The sequence below is a fragment of the Dendrobates tinctorius genome, unplaced genomic scaffold (genome assembly GCF_039654945.1).
Source record: "Dendrobates tinctorius isolate UK_male_01 unplaced genomic scaffold, ASM3965494v1 ptg000287l, whole genome shotgun sequence".
In the NCBI taxonomy this organism is placed as follows: domain Eukaryota; kingdom Metazoa; phylum Chordata; class Amphibia; order Anura; family Dendrobatidae; genus Dendrobates; species Dendrobates tinctorius.
The window spans coordinates 878,254-892,734 of NW_027361954.1; the positions used below are offsets into that span (position 1 = coordinate 878,254).

The 14,481-nt window shown below is 51.5% G+C and overlaps 1 long non-coding RNA gene across 1 annotated transcript; it reads left to right on the forward strand.

The window, feature by feature from the left end:
* The first annotated feature begins 7,046 nt into the window (after nt 1-7,046).
* On the forward strand, nt 7,047-12,395 carry LOC141072821 (uncharacterized). Its single transcript, XR_012226868.1, has 3 exons — nt 7,047-7,528; nt 11,141-12,248; nt 12,325-12,395. It is a non-coding gene; the product is annotated as an uncharacterized lncRNA (long non-coding RNA).
* Nucleotides 12,396-14,481: the final 2,086 nt, after the last annotated feature.

A 14,481-nucleotide genomic window follows, 5' to 3' on the forward strand; every position in this document is an offset into this window, starting at 1 on the left:
TTGTTCCTATCTTCAAAAAGGGGAAGAAGGTGGACCCAGGCAACTATAGGCCGGTGAGTCTGACTTCTATACCAGGAAAGATCTTTGAACAAATTATTAAACAACATGTATGTCAATACCTGGATAAGAATGAAGTGATTAAACAGAGTCAGCATGGGTTTGTAACTAATAAGTCATGTCAGACTAATTTAATTTCCTTCTATGACGGTATTACTGATTGGGTGGATCAAGGAAATGCTGTAGATATAGTATATCTTGACTTCAGCAAAGCATTTGACAAAGTCTCTCATACAATCCTTATTGAAAAAATGACTAAGTATGGAATGGACAAGGCAACTGTTAGGTGGATTCATAACTGGCTTAGTGATCGGACCCAAAGAGTGGTCGTAAATGGCTGCACATCCAGTTGGAAGAATGTCTCAAGTGGGGTACCACAGGGCTCTGTCCTGGGCCCTGTATTGTTCAACATCTTTATCAACGATTTAGATGAAGGAATTGAGGGTAAACTGATTAAATTTGCTGATGACACAAAGCTAGGAGGGATAGCTAATACTAGAGAAGAGAGAGAGAGGATTCATAAAGATTTAAATAAACTGGAGAAGTGGGCAGCAACTAACAGAATGGTTTTTAACAGGGAGAAATGCAAAGTACTACATCTGGGCAATAAAAATGAAAAAAGCATATATAGAATGGGAGGAATAGGGCTAAGTGACAGCACATGTGAAAAAGACTTGGGTATACTAATAGATCACAGACTGAATATGAGTCAACAGTGTGATGCAGCAGCAAAAAAGGCAAATGCAATTCTAGGATGTATTAACAGAAGCATACAGTCTAGATCACGTGAAGTAATTATTTCCCTCTACTCCTCTTTGGTCAGACCTCATCTGGAATATTGTGTCCAATTTTGGGCACCACATTTTAAAAAAGACATCAACAAACTGGAGCAAGTTCAGAAAAGAGCGACCAGAATGGTGACCGGTCTGCAAACCCTGTCTTATGAAGAAAGGTTGCAGGATTTGGGAATGTTTAGTTTGCAAAAGAGAAGACTGAGAGGAGACTTAATAGCTGTCTACAAATATCTAAAGGGCTGTCACATTGTAGAAGGATCAACTTTATTCTCATTTGCACAAGGAAAGACTAGAAGCAATGGGATGAAGCTGAATGGGAGGAGACACAGATTAGATATTAGAAAAAACTTTTTGACAGTAAGGGTGATCAATGAGTAGAACAGGCTGCCACGAGAAGTGGTAAGTTCTCCTTCAATGGAAGTCTTCAAACAGAGGCTGGACAGACATCTAACTGGGATGATTTAGCGAATCCTGCTTTGAGCAGGGGGTTGGACCAGATGGCCCAGGAGGTCCCTTCCAACTCTACCATTCTATGATTCTATGATTCTAAAAAACCATTCGATACTCCAACAGAGTATAGCTCCGAGACTCTCCATCGTACCCAAGACGAAGAATCGAATCATACCCTTTTCTCTGGGTTTCTGGTCTTCATGGTCACCTGGAATTCTTAATCTCACCACTCCAGACTTATCCACCATCTCTTGCATGGCTCAACCATTTCTTCCAATGACTTTTTCCACCATAGGAATAGGCAGAAGACTCTGAGCTTTCCTCATATGCTCCAGCTGCCTAGCAGCGTCTTCATTCCTCAATCGAAACATCCACGTTGCACGCACACATCTCCACTCAGGATAGCTACTCTCCTCGCTGTGACATCATTTGTGGACAGTACCAGTAACTGTTTAGCTTCTGGGGGCCAGTACACCTTACACGCCCCCACAGCCTTCTTGAATTCTTCAAGCACAGACTGCCTGGCACATGCCTCTCTCAGGTCCTCGGGTACCTCAACAACTCACTTGAATTTCAAAGTGCTATTCTCTTCACGGACGGACGGCTCCTGTTTTGCCTAGGACATTTCCATCAAGACATCTGCCATGACTGGCTGATTGTCTTGTCCAGCTCTTAGTGCAAACTCTCCCTGAGCTTTACCCTCTTCAAGACCCTTTGCCAAGATGGGCCTTTACAGCTTTGCCTCATTACCACTCTGGCACTGCCGCTGTAAGTCTGCGACCACCAACTCCTTCTCTTGTAGAAGTCCTCCTAATGCTTCTCTGAGCACCACCATATCTTCAAATGTGGCCTTGTTCACGGTTTGACACTTTGACAGGTGACCTCTGAGCTCAGAGACTTCCTTCTCCAGCTCATCCACTCTGTGCCCAGGACCCTTTCTCGTTCGACATGCTCTTTTACCGTCTCTTTAAGCATCTTTATTTCATGATCCTGTTCTCTTTTGGCCAGCATGTGTCGCACCATAACTTCTTTAATTATATTTTCAGATGGGCCAGCTTGCCCACCCAAACTCTGCTGCTTGAGAGTTCTATCTGTTCCTTCATCACCAGGTTTAGCTTTCTCTTGGGTCTTCCATCCATTACCTTCGACTGCCTCTAGGGTCTCTGCTGGGCTCTCTGAAGAATCACTGTTCTTGCTCCCAGACTCAAAAACTGAGTTTTTGTCAGATTTTTGTTCCTTCAAATGCTTTACTTCGGCTTGTAAATCTGTCACTTTTTCCTACTCCCGAGACAACTCTTTGGCGAGGTCCTGGAACTCCTGCACTTTGTTCCAGCAGGTCATTTCCAGCTGAGACACGTTTTCTGCATTCTCCTGCCAAGCAGAGCACAGCTTCTCCTCGGTGGAGTGGAGGGTATGGAGCAGCTTCTGCTCCTGCGCATCCTTCTCTCTGAGCTGAGCCTTGACTACCGAGAGCTCGGACTCCAGGTGACGCACCTGATCCAGCTGCGTGGAGTTGGCAGCTTTCATACTCGACACCTTCAACCTCTCTTGAGGCTCTGCCCGGTCACCCTTAGGTACCTTTCTACTCTCTAGAACTTAAGAGAACTCCACACTCTCCAGCTCTTCAGCATCAGGTTCTCTGTAGGCTTCACCATACTCAACAGCTTGACTCTGGTGGGATCTTTTTTGCTGAGGTGCGTGTTTAGCCCGCTACGTAGCTTTGAGGTAGCTTTTGGTGCCGCCAACGCGTTCCCGAGTGCCCGACGGCCCGCCGGTACAAATTTGGCGCAAATCGTAGAACACGAAAATTTCCGTCCCTTACCAGGCACTCAACCGCCGGCCCCTTTTCACGCCCATTTCACGCAGTTTACCGGGCGCTCAATTTTGACATTGGTCTGCAGTACCGCAATGAACACCAGGTGTCATCATTGTATTTTTTTTTTAATCAGAGACCACAAGGTGGCAGGATTGCCTTATTTAATAGAATGCTAATGTCTTTCAGTAAAGCTTTGCCTTAAATGACATTTTTAAATAGCTTTTTTGAAGGAACCGGCTGCAGGAACCCGGGGGCAGGTTGTCAGGGGACTGCAGGAGACCGGGGGCAGGTTGTCAGGGGCTGCAGGAGACCGGGGGCAGGTTGTCAGAGGCTGCAGGAGACCGGGGGCAGGTTGTCAGGGGGCTGCAGGAGACCGGGGGCAGGTTGTCAGGGGCTGCAGGAGACCGGGGGCAGGTTGTCAGGGGACTGCAGGAGACCGGGGGCAGGTTGTCAGGGGCTGCAGGAGACCGGGGGCAGGTTGTCAGAGGCTGCAGGAGACCGGGGGCAGGTTGTCAGGGGCTGCAGGAGACAGGGGGCAGGTTGTCAGAGGCTGCAGGAGACCGGGGGCAGGTTGTCAGAGGCTGCAGGAGACCGGGGGCAGGTTGTCAGAGGCTGCAGGAGACCGGGGGCAGGTTGTCAGGGGCTGCAGGAGACCGGGGGCAGGTTGTCAGAGGCTGCAGGAGACCGGGGGCAGGTTGTCAGGGGCTGCAGGAGACCGGGGGCAGGTTGTCAGAGGCTGCAGGACACCGGGGGCAGGTTGTCAGGGGCTGCAGGACACCGGGGGCAGGTTGTCAGGGGCTGCAGGACACCGGGGGCAGGTTGTCAGGGGCTGCAGGAGACCGGGGGCAGGTTGTCAGGGGCTGCAGGAGACCGGGGGCAGGTTGTCAGGGGCTGCAGGAGACCGGGGGCAGGTTGTCAGGGGCTGCAGGACACCGGGGGCAGGTTGTCAGGGGCTGCAGGACACCGGGGGCAGGTTGTCAGGGGCTGCAGGAGACCGGGGGCAGGTTGTCAGGGGCTGCAGGACACCGGGGGCAGGTTGTCAGGGGCTGCAGGACACCGGGGGCAGGTTGTCAGGGGCTGCAGGACACCGGGGGCAGGTTGTCAGGGGCTGCAGGAGACCGGGGGCAGGTTGTCAGGGGCTGCAGGAGACCGGGGGCAGGTTGTCAGGGGCTGCAGGAGACCGGGGGCAGGTTGTCAGGGGCTGCAGGAGACCGGGGGCAGGTCTGCCAGACTGAGTGTAACATAGGGCAGTGGAGTGGTAGGGGTAGGGAGATGTGTGACGCGGCCGGGCAGCTTGTCACTCAATCCCCTGTTCTCTGCACTGTGTGGCCGGTGGGCGGGTATGGGGGCGGGGCTATTTCCTTTTGTCGCCAGACATTCATCCCATTCATCCCCCTTGTGCAATGCTGTCTGGCCGGGGTGGGAGTCAGTGGTGTGCGTCCGGAGGAGGAAGGTCGGGTGTCAGCGCTCTGTGAGCCTGTGTGTGACACAGGGCAATGGAGTGGGAGGGGCGGGGAGATGTGTGACGCGGCCGGGCAGCTTGTCACTCAATTCCCTGTTCTCTGCACAGTGTGGCCGCTGGGCGGGCACGGGGGAGGGGCCAGCGTCCTGTGAGGCCGGGTCACTGTCCATCTCGCCGGGCTCTGTGTGCTGTGGGAAATTTAAAGCTTGGAAGCCGCCTGCTGGTAAGTATGTACACCCCTATGGGCACCACCAATACATAGCTACTGTATGGGGTCAGCTGTGTGGGGCATGGCAGGGATACAGGCTGTCCCGGTGGGGTGGAGGGAGGGGAAGCTCAGCACAGTGTATGGGGTCAGCTGTGTGGGGCATGGCAGGGATACAGGCTGTCCCGGTGGGGTGGAGGGAGGGGAAGCTCAGCACAGTGTATGGGGTCAGCTGTGTGGGGCATGGCAGGGATACAGGCTGTCCCGGTGGGGTGAGGGGAAGCTCAGCACAGTGTATGGGGTCAGCTGTGTGGGGCATGGCAGGGATACAGGCTGTCCCGGTGGGGTGGAGGGAGGGGAAGCTCAGCACAGTGTATGGGGTCAGCTGTGTGGGGCATGGCAGGGATACAGGCTGTCCCGGTGGGGTGGGGGGAGGGGAAGCTCAGCACAGTGTATGGGGTCAGCTGTGTGGGGCATGGCGGGGATACAGGCTGTCCCGGTGGGGTGGAGGGAGGGGAAGCTCAGCACAGTGTATGGGGTCAGCTGTGTGGGGCATGGTAGGGATACAGGCTGTCCCGGTGGGGTGGGGGGAGGGGAAGCTCAGCACAGTGTATGGGGTCAGCTGTGTGGGGCATGGCAGGGATACAGGCTGTCCCGGTGGGGTGAGGGGAAGCTCAGCACAGTGTATGGGGTCAGCTGTGTGGGGCATGGCAGGGATACAGGCTGTCCCGGTGGGGTGAGGGGAGGGGAAGCTCAGCACAGTGTATGGGGTCAGCTGTGTGGGGCATGGCAGGGATACAGGCTGTCCCGGTGGGGTGGAGGGAGGGGAAGCTCAGCACAGTGTATGGGGTCAGCTGTGTGGGGCATGGCAGGGATACAGGCTGTCCCGGTGGGGTGGAGGGAGGGGAAGCTCAGCACAGTGTATGGGGTCAGCTGTGTGGGGCATGGCAGGGATACAGGCTGTCCCGGTGGGGTGGGGGGAGGGGAAGCTCAGCACAGTGTATGGGGTCAGCTGTGTGGGGCATGGCGGGGATACAGGCTGTCCCGGTGGGGTGGAGGGAGGGGAAGCTCAGCACAGTGTATGGGGTCAGCTGTGTGGGGCATGGTAGGGATACAGGCTGTCCCGGTGGGGTGGGGGGAGGGGAAGCTCAGCACAGTGTATGGGGTCAGCTGTGTGGGGCATGGCAGGGATACAGGCTGTCCCGGTGGGGTGAGGGGAAGCTCAGCACAGTGTATGGGGTCAGCTGTGTGGGGCATGGCAGGGATACAGGCTGTCCCGGTGGGGTGAGGGGAGGGGAAGCTCAGCACAGTGTATGGGGTCAGCTGTGTGGGGCATGGCAGGGATACAGGCTGTCCCGGTGGGGGGAGGGGAAGCTCAGCACAGTGTATGGGGTCAGCTGTGTGGGGCATGGTAGGGATACAGGCTGTCCCGGTGGGGTGGAGGGAGGGGAAGCTCAGCACAGTGTATGGGGTCAGCTGTGTGGGGCATGGCAGGGATACAGGCTGTCCCGGTGGGGTGGAGGGAGGGGAAGCTCAGCACAGTGTATGGGGTCAGCTGTGTGGGGCATGGCAGGGATACAGGCTGTCCCGGTGGGGTGAGGGGAAGCTCAGCACAGTGTATGGGGTCAGCTGTGTGGGGCATGGCAGGGATACAGGCTGTCCCGGTGGGGTGGGGGGAGGGGAAGCTCAGCACAGTGTATGGGGTCAGCTGTGTGGGGCATGGCAGGGATACAGGCTGTCCCGGTGGGGTGGAGGGAGGGGAAGCTCAGCATAGTGTATGGGGTCAGCTGTGTGGGGCATGGCGGGGATACAGGCTGTCCCGGTGGGGTGAGGGGAAGCTCAGCACAGTGTATGGGGTCAGCTGTGTGGGGCATGGCAGGGATACAGGCTGTCCCGGTGGGGTGGAGGAAGGGGAAGCTCAGCACAGTGTATGGGGTCAGCTGTGTGGGGCATGGCAGGGATACAGGCTGTCCCGGTGGGGTGGGGGGAGGGGAAGCTCAGCACAGTGTATGGGGTCAGCTGTGTGGGGCATGGCAGGGATACAGGCTGTCCCGGTGGGGTGGGGGGAGGGGAAGCTCAGCACAGTGTATGGGGTCAGCTGTGTGGGGCATGGCAGGGATACAGGCTGTCCCGGTGGGTTGGAGGGAGGGGTAGCTCAGCACAGAGTATGGGGTCAGCTGTGGGGGGCACGGCAGGGATACAGGCTGTCCAGTTGGGGTGGAGGGAGGGGATGCTCAGCACAGTATATGGGGTCAGCTGTGGGGGGCACGGCGGGGATACAGGCTGTCCCGGTGGGTGGGAGGGTGAGCTGACATGCAGGGGGCTGTGTTATCACTGCTGTGAACACTAGCAGGGCTTAGAATAGAAATAATAGTAAAATACAATAATTCGATAATTCATTTTTTTTTCTTTCCCTGTTTGTCATTAGCTAACAGAGCATAACCCACAGGTAACACTTGAGGAAGCCGCCACCGCGCGCTGTGTCTGCTGGAACCATACACTCATGGATGAAGATTCATATTTAATGTATTAATAGAATTAATAGGATTTAGAATAAAAATAATTTTAAAATTCAATAATTTCCTTTTTTTTTTCAACTAGTTAACAAGGCATCTCAGAGACTGAACTGGCTCCATGTGGCAAGGACAACAAATTTCCCTGCTGGACGACATCACGATGGAGGGACGATGCTCTCCGGCCTCCATCATAATGTGGACCAGCTAGCCTCTTCATCCTTTGTTTGGGTAAGTAAAAATCCATGTACGTATCGTCAAAGTAGCTGTCATGACACGTACATTCATGTATGTGTATACATGTATATACAGTCACCTGTCATGACACCAGAGAGCTGTGTGGCTCTGTAGCACTCTCCAGCACCACACAGCGTCCTACACAGCATTGCGGCCTGCCACAGCCTCCTGCAGCCCCTGACAACCTGCCCCCGGGCTCCTGCAGCCCCTGACAACCTGCCCCCGGGCTCCTGCAGCCCCTGACAACCTGCCCCCGGGCTCCTGCAGCCCCTGACAACCTGCCCCCGGGCAGTGCCGCAGAGTCCCTGGCAGTGCCGCAGAGTCCCTGGCAGTGCCGCAGAGTCCCTGGCAGTGCCGCAGAGTCCCTGGCAGTGCCGCAGAGTCCCTGGCAGTGCCGCAGAGTCCCTGGCAGTGCCGCAGAGTCCCTGGCAGTGCCGCAGAGTCCCTGGCAGTGCCGCAGAGTCCCTGGCAGTGCCGCAGAGTCCCTGGCAGTCTCACTCAGTGCCTGTGATAAGAGTGGTCCCTAAAATGTGGGGGGGCGCCGTGCCCTCACCCTCCGAAAAATCTCCCCTTCCATGCCAATTGGCACGTCGAGGGCCCGGTAAGCGACGGCCATTTGCCACGGTCGTTACCCGGTTCTCGACATGCCAATGCCATCAGGCAAGTCGAGGTCTGGGTAAGAAACGTGGCTATACCACGTATGTTACCGGGATCTCGATACTATCCTGTGGATGGAACGTGGGGGGGAGCTCGCGGTTCTGGGTCTGTTTCTCTTGAACCACAAGTCACAGCAACCCAGTTTTGGTGTCTTTTTCGTAGTGGAGACTCTCAGCTGTCCACCCTGGGAGCGACTAATGTCTGGCTCTTACGGCACGGGAGTGGTGGTCCTCAGAGCCAGGGCCTAGGTTCTCCGGAACCGCAAGTCGCAGCCGGGCGAAACGGGTCTTAAAATCTGGGGAATTCCCTCGGTTTTCATCCCCCAAAGTGGCTCGTCACTGTGCGCTTAGGCTAGCCGGCTCTCATCCTCAGTATGTCACATTCAACAGTGAGAGCCGGCTAATGGTGCAGGCTTGAGGGGGAACAAATGCCCAACAGAGCAGCACACAGCCCCAATAAATATTTCCCCACATCAGTCTGGTAATTAGATTTCAAATGACACCCCAGTGGCCCCTCTGGCTTTACCAGAAGTCGCACCAGGGGCCCAATATCTGATTTGGACAGCAGATTTGAAAAGACATTTTGAGGCCTTGGGTCGGTTTTGAGGTTCTGAAACCCCATTTGTGTGGTAATTTGCTTTCAATTAACACCCCAGTGGCCCCTCTGGCTTTACCAGAAGTCGCACCAGGGGCCCAATATCTGATTTTGACAGGATGCCTCACAGAGACATCACTTTTCCCCCTGCTCCCCATCGAATTTGATTTCCTACCAAGTTTGGTTGGCCTGGTACCTTCTGCTGGGTAGTTGTGGGGTTTCAGAACCTCAAAACCGACCCAAGGCCTCAAAATGTCTTTTCAAATCTGCTGTCCAAATCAGATATTGGGCCCCTGGTGCGACTTCTGGTAAAGCCAGAGGGGCCACTGGGGTGTCATTTTAAAGCTAATTACCAGACTGATGTGAGGGAACATTTATTGGGGCTGTGTGCTGCTCTGTTAGGCATTTGTGCCCCCTCAAGCCTGCACCACCAGGATCCTTTTCATCAATGGACAGCCATGCTCTGACCCCAGAATTCAAATTCCCTGGGCAGCAGGGGGACAAGTGATGTCTCTGTTTGTAGGAGGCATCCTGGACAATTTTCCTGCCAAGTTTGGTTGGCCTGGTACCTTCTGCTGGGTAGTTGTGGGGTTTCAGAACCTCAAAACCGACCCAAGACCTCAAAATGTCTTTTCAAATCTGCTGTCCAAATCAGATATTGGGCACCTGGTGCGACCTCTGTTAAAGCCAGAGGGACCACTGGGGTGTCATTTGAAAGCTAACTACCAGACTGATGTGAGGGAACATTTATTGGGGCTGTGTGCTGCTCTGTTGGGCATTTGTTCCCCCTCAGGCCTTCACCACCTGAATCCTTTTCATCAGTGGACAGCCATCCTCTGACCCCTGAATTCAAATTCCCTGGGCAGCAGGGGGACAAGTGATGTCTCTGTTTGAAGGAGGCATCCTGGACAATATTCCTGCCAAGTTTGGTTGGCCTGGTACCTTCTGCTGGGTAATTGTGAGGTTTCAGAAGCTCAAAACCGACCCAAGGCCTCAAAATGTCTTTTCAAATCTGCTGTCCAAATCAGATATTGGGCCCCTGGTGCGACTTCTGGTAAAGCCAGAGGGGCCACTTGGGTGTCATTTGAAAGCTAATTACCAGACTGATGTGAGGGAACATTTATTGGGGCTGTGTGCTGCTCTGTTGGGCATTTGTTCCCCCTCAAGCCTGCACCACCAGGATCCTTTTTTATCAATGGACAGCCATGCACTGACCCCAGAAATCAAATTCCCTGGGCAGCAGGGGGACAAGTGATGTCTCTGTTTGTAGGAGGCATCCTGGACAATATTCCAATATGAAACGTGAATATACTACGTGTGTTACCGGGCTCTCGATACTATCCTTTGGATGGAACGTGGGGGGAGCTCGCGGTTCTGGGTCTGTTTCTCTTGAACCACAAGTCACAGCAACCCAGTTTTGGTGTCTTTTTCGTAGCGGAGACTCTCAGCAGTCCACCCTGGGAGCGACTAATGTCTGGCGCTTACGGCACGGGAGTGGTGGTCCTCAGAGCCAGGGCCTAGGTTCTCCGGAACCGCAAGTCGCAGCCGGGCGAAACGGGTCTTAAAATCTGGGGAATTCCCTCGGTTTTCATCCCCCAAAGTGGCTCGTCACTGTGCGCTTAGGCTGCGGAGCTACCCAGCAAAAAGATGAAAACGTCGGCCATTTTGACAGGGAGCGGGGGGTGCGAAACATTTTCCCCCTGGCATGTGATATGTCAATCGAATAGAGAATTTCACCCAGAAAACAATGGCGTGCTTTTTTTCCACGTTGCGTTAGTGGTTTTCGATTTAATGTGGCGTTTTACTTTTGTTTTAGGCAAAATGAATGATATTCTCCAAAAGTGCCAGCGAGAAGAGGGGGCCCTGAAATGTGTGGGGGGGCACCGTGCCCTCACCCTCCGAAAGATCTAGTGGCCGACTGCCACCGCCACGGAGATATGATCGATTTCCAATGCATGTCTACAAGAAAAACATGCCAAAACTTCGAGGGTTCAATGGTCTGATGCTAGCCCTTTTACGGGAAGAAATCCCAAGGTGTGCCCTTCAAATAGACACCAAAAGCATGTGGCTGCAAATTGTGGTTCCAGAGAAATGAGACCAAGACCTCCGGCACCCAAGGTTCAATGCAAATTGGATGGTCAAGGCCTGGTTAACGAACGGGGCGTGTATGCGGCTGTTACCCGGATCTCGATATAGTAATTTAAATGGAACGGAGATACCACTTTGATTAGGTGGTTACACTTCCTCTTGTACCTAGGTGGCACAAGAAGACGTGGAGCTGCCTTTTTCTTGCAGTGACTAGGGTTCGAATCCTTTTATTGTTTAACTCAATATTTATTTTTCTATTTCTTTAAGGGGTGTGTTCTTAAACTTGAGTAGTGACAGCACAGCCAATCATGATGAGGAGGAAGTTGAGGTGAGGATTTGAATATGGGGCATGTCTTTACTTGCTTTCAAACTGCCTACGAGGAAAGATGGCTGAGAGACAAACTGTAAGTACATAAATCAGCAACCCGGTTTTGGTGTCTATTTGAAGTGCAGTGCCTGGGCTTTCTTCCCCTAAAAGCGCTAGTGTCCAGGGCTTATGAAGGCAGAGCAGTGACCCCAGATTTTGGGCATTTTTTTTCTCATAGATATGCATTGGAAAGTGGATAAGGGTGGTCCGTTTTGGGCAAATTTCTCTGGAATTCAAGTCACTGCAGGGCAGTGAGGGTCTTAAAATTTGTGGGAGACTCTGTACTCACCCTGTTAAAGATCTAGATTCTGTGTGCATCAGCCACGGAGATATAATCGCTTAGCTCCCTATGATGAATCCCATTAATTTAGGACTTTGACAATTTTTTCACCTACAAATTACCAGAAGTCCTAAATGAATGGCATAGTAGGAAAAGCGCACTGGCAAATAGTACATGTGTTGATGAGCATGCTTCCTATAATTTATAGCATTTTTTACAGAGAGGCTTCAAAATGGCACATGCTCTGATGTACAATTCGAATTGACCCAGATTCCTTGTCCTTAACTATGTGCACATGCTGCGGATTATGTGCGGATTCATCCGCGCGGATTTTGTAAAATCCGCAGGTGAAACCGCAGGTCAAAAGACCTGCGGTTTTACCTGCGGTTTTGCCCTGCGGTTTTTCATCTCCTCAATGGAGGAGATGGCAAACCGCAGGAGAATCCGCAGAAAGAATTGACATGTCAATTCTTTCTGCGGATTGAAAACCGCAGATAATCCGCGAGGAAAATTCCGCACCGTCTGCACTGCGGTTTTTGATTCCCATAGGGAATCATGGTACTGTACACCGCAGCAAAAACTGCTGCGGGTCCGCAGCGGCCAAAACCGCTGCGGAACCGCAGCAAAATCCGCAGCGTGTGCACACAGCCTAAGATGTCTTTATTTTTTCTAGGATTTTGCACACTACAATTATGAAGAATCATTGGTCCATGTTTCCCAAAAAAGAGGTGGGTTGAATCATAAAAGAACATGAGGCTGTGGTGTCACATGCAATATTTAATAGCATTTCATATTCGGTTTCAGCTATTTCTGATGTAATGGTGAAAAAGTGAAGCGTTCCAGGGAGGTGGAGGTGTTTACCATACAGGTAATGTTCTGCTCACATATTCATCCACGTTCCCATTTGTTCTCCATCCTCTTAACCACATTACTCTCTCTGTAGGTCAGAGGTTGGCGTCGGTACAGAATGTTAAAACTGATAAACGATGCCCTGGAACATCAGGATGAAGCATACCAGTTGAAACCCAAGGTACGGAGTCCTGTTAAATTACTTTTACGCGGGATGATTTATCAGGCTATTACGCCCATCTAGCACCTCGATTGTCAATGTGACTTTACACACAACTATTAAGCAACTGTCGCTCAGTAGTCGGTGATGAGCGACTATCGTTCCAATTGTGCACGACCACACACCGGACACTAAATGATATTCCCTCAGTCACTCAGATCATGCAGTGTTGTTTTGTTTGGCTGAGTACATGCTATCGCCAGTATTTCATTAGCACACTGGCTGGGGAACAGTTCCAGTCTTTTGTCTGCACTGCATTAGCACTGTGAAGAGGTTTGTACTACACCACGATGCATGACACTTCACCAAATAGCACTCCGGTATATGATAAAAGGGTTAAACGCTCACCCGAATGCTGACCGAGGCATCCTGCAGTACTTCAGGACCTTCAACAGCATCAGAGATCATTTGATCTCCAACATCATTGAAGGTCCTGCAAGAAGCCTCATTGAGCAGCGGTGTCATTCAGGTGTGTAAAGCCAGCCCTTTGATTTAAAAAAAAAAAAAAAAGTGACAATGAACACTGAGCAACTTCTAGATCAGCAATCTTGGGCAGAAAACAAGTATTTTGCTCTGAAGGTACACAGCCTATCAGTACAGGATCCATTAAAGTTGTTCACTGACTGGGGTGGGAGGTGGTAGGGGAGGTAGTGAAGAAAAAATAAAATAAAATCAGTTGGAAAAAAAACTTGCACATCTCCACAGCCAGGTTGTCTACATTCAACCCTTCTGATTGCAGGCACAGACATCTCAGAACCTCCCATATAACAAAGGAGATAAGAGTTGGTGTGTAGAAAACATTGCTTTGCGGAGGGGTAGACATTACATTTTTATAAAATAAAATGAGCAAACTCCACATAGCAAAGTTTTCTACAGCCCTTAACTTGTTATCTCCTTTCCTATCTGCTACTATTGTGACCTGACTCGCAGCCTAAGGCTATGTGCACACGGGGAAAATCCTCCTGCGGATTTTTCTGCGCAGAATTCACGAAATCCGCAGGTCAAATGAGCTGCATTTTTCCTGCGGATTTCTTCCTTTTTTAGTGCAGTTTTGATGCGGTTTTTCAGTGCGGTTTTCCCCCTGCGGTTTTTGAGAATGGGGAGATAGAAAACCGCACAAAAGAAGTCACATGCAGTTGTTTGAAAACCGCACACCCACTTTCTGCAGCGTCTGCACAGATTTTTTTTTTTCCATAGATTTACATGCTACTGTAAATCACTGTGCGGTTCTGCGGGAAAAATGCATCGTGTGCACATGGCCTAAAAGCATCTTTGATTACAGTATATAATGTATAATATTTTGTGGGTGACAATGTTGCCGAGGTGCCATACCAGACTGTCACTATGTATAATGTTGCACTGTGCAATATTGATCAAATTTTTTTCTCTCCCCAGTTTGGATACGGTTTCACAAATTGGCAATAATGAAGATGGAGAAAGGAAGCTATGCCATTGCTGTAAAGCACAGGAATAAGACCAAATATAGTTTTATGTTTGTTTCTCTAAATAACATGACGTTTGCTTTGGTTTTGTTCCCTTTTCTATAGTATAGTGGTGATATGAATATGATATGTACATGTCAGCATACCCTGTGGACTTTTTCTACTGTGAATTTTAGGAGCTTGACACTTGCACAATGAATAATGATGAGGTGTCCGTGTGACCAGAGGTTACAGAATGCAATTGTACCCATTGTATCTGATGAGGTTATTCTCATATGTGTTTTTCTGTCACAGGCCAGAAAAAGGAGATGAAAGTAGAATGGTCCTGGATAATCAGACAGTGCATGCACTAGGGCTCATGCCTTGTCTTTCAGGCAACTAACTCACAGCTATGTGAATACAGCTACAAGCAAGCTAAAGTACTTAATGACTAGTAGGGAGTGAGAGGTG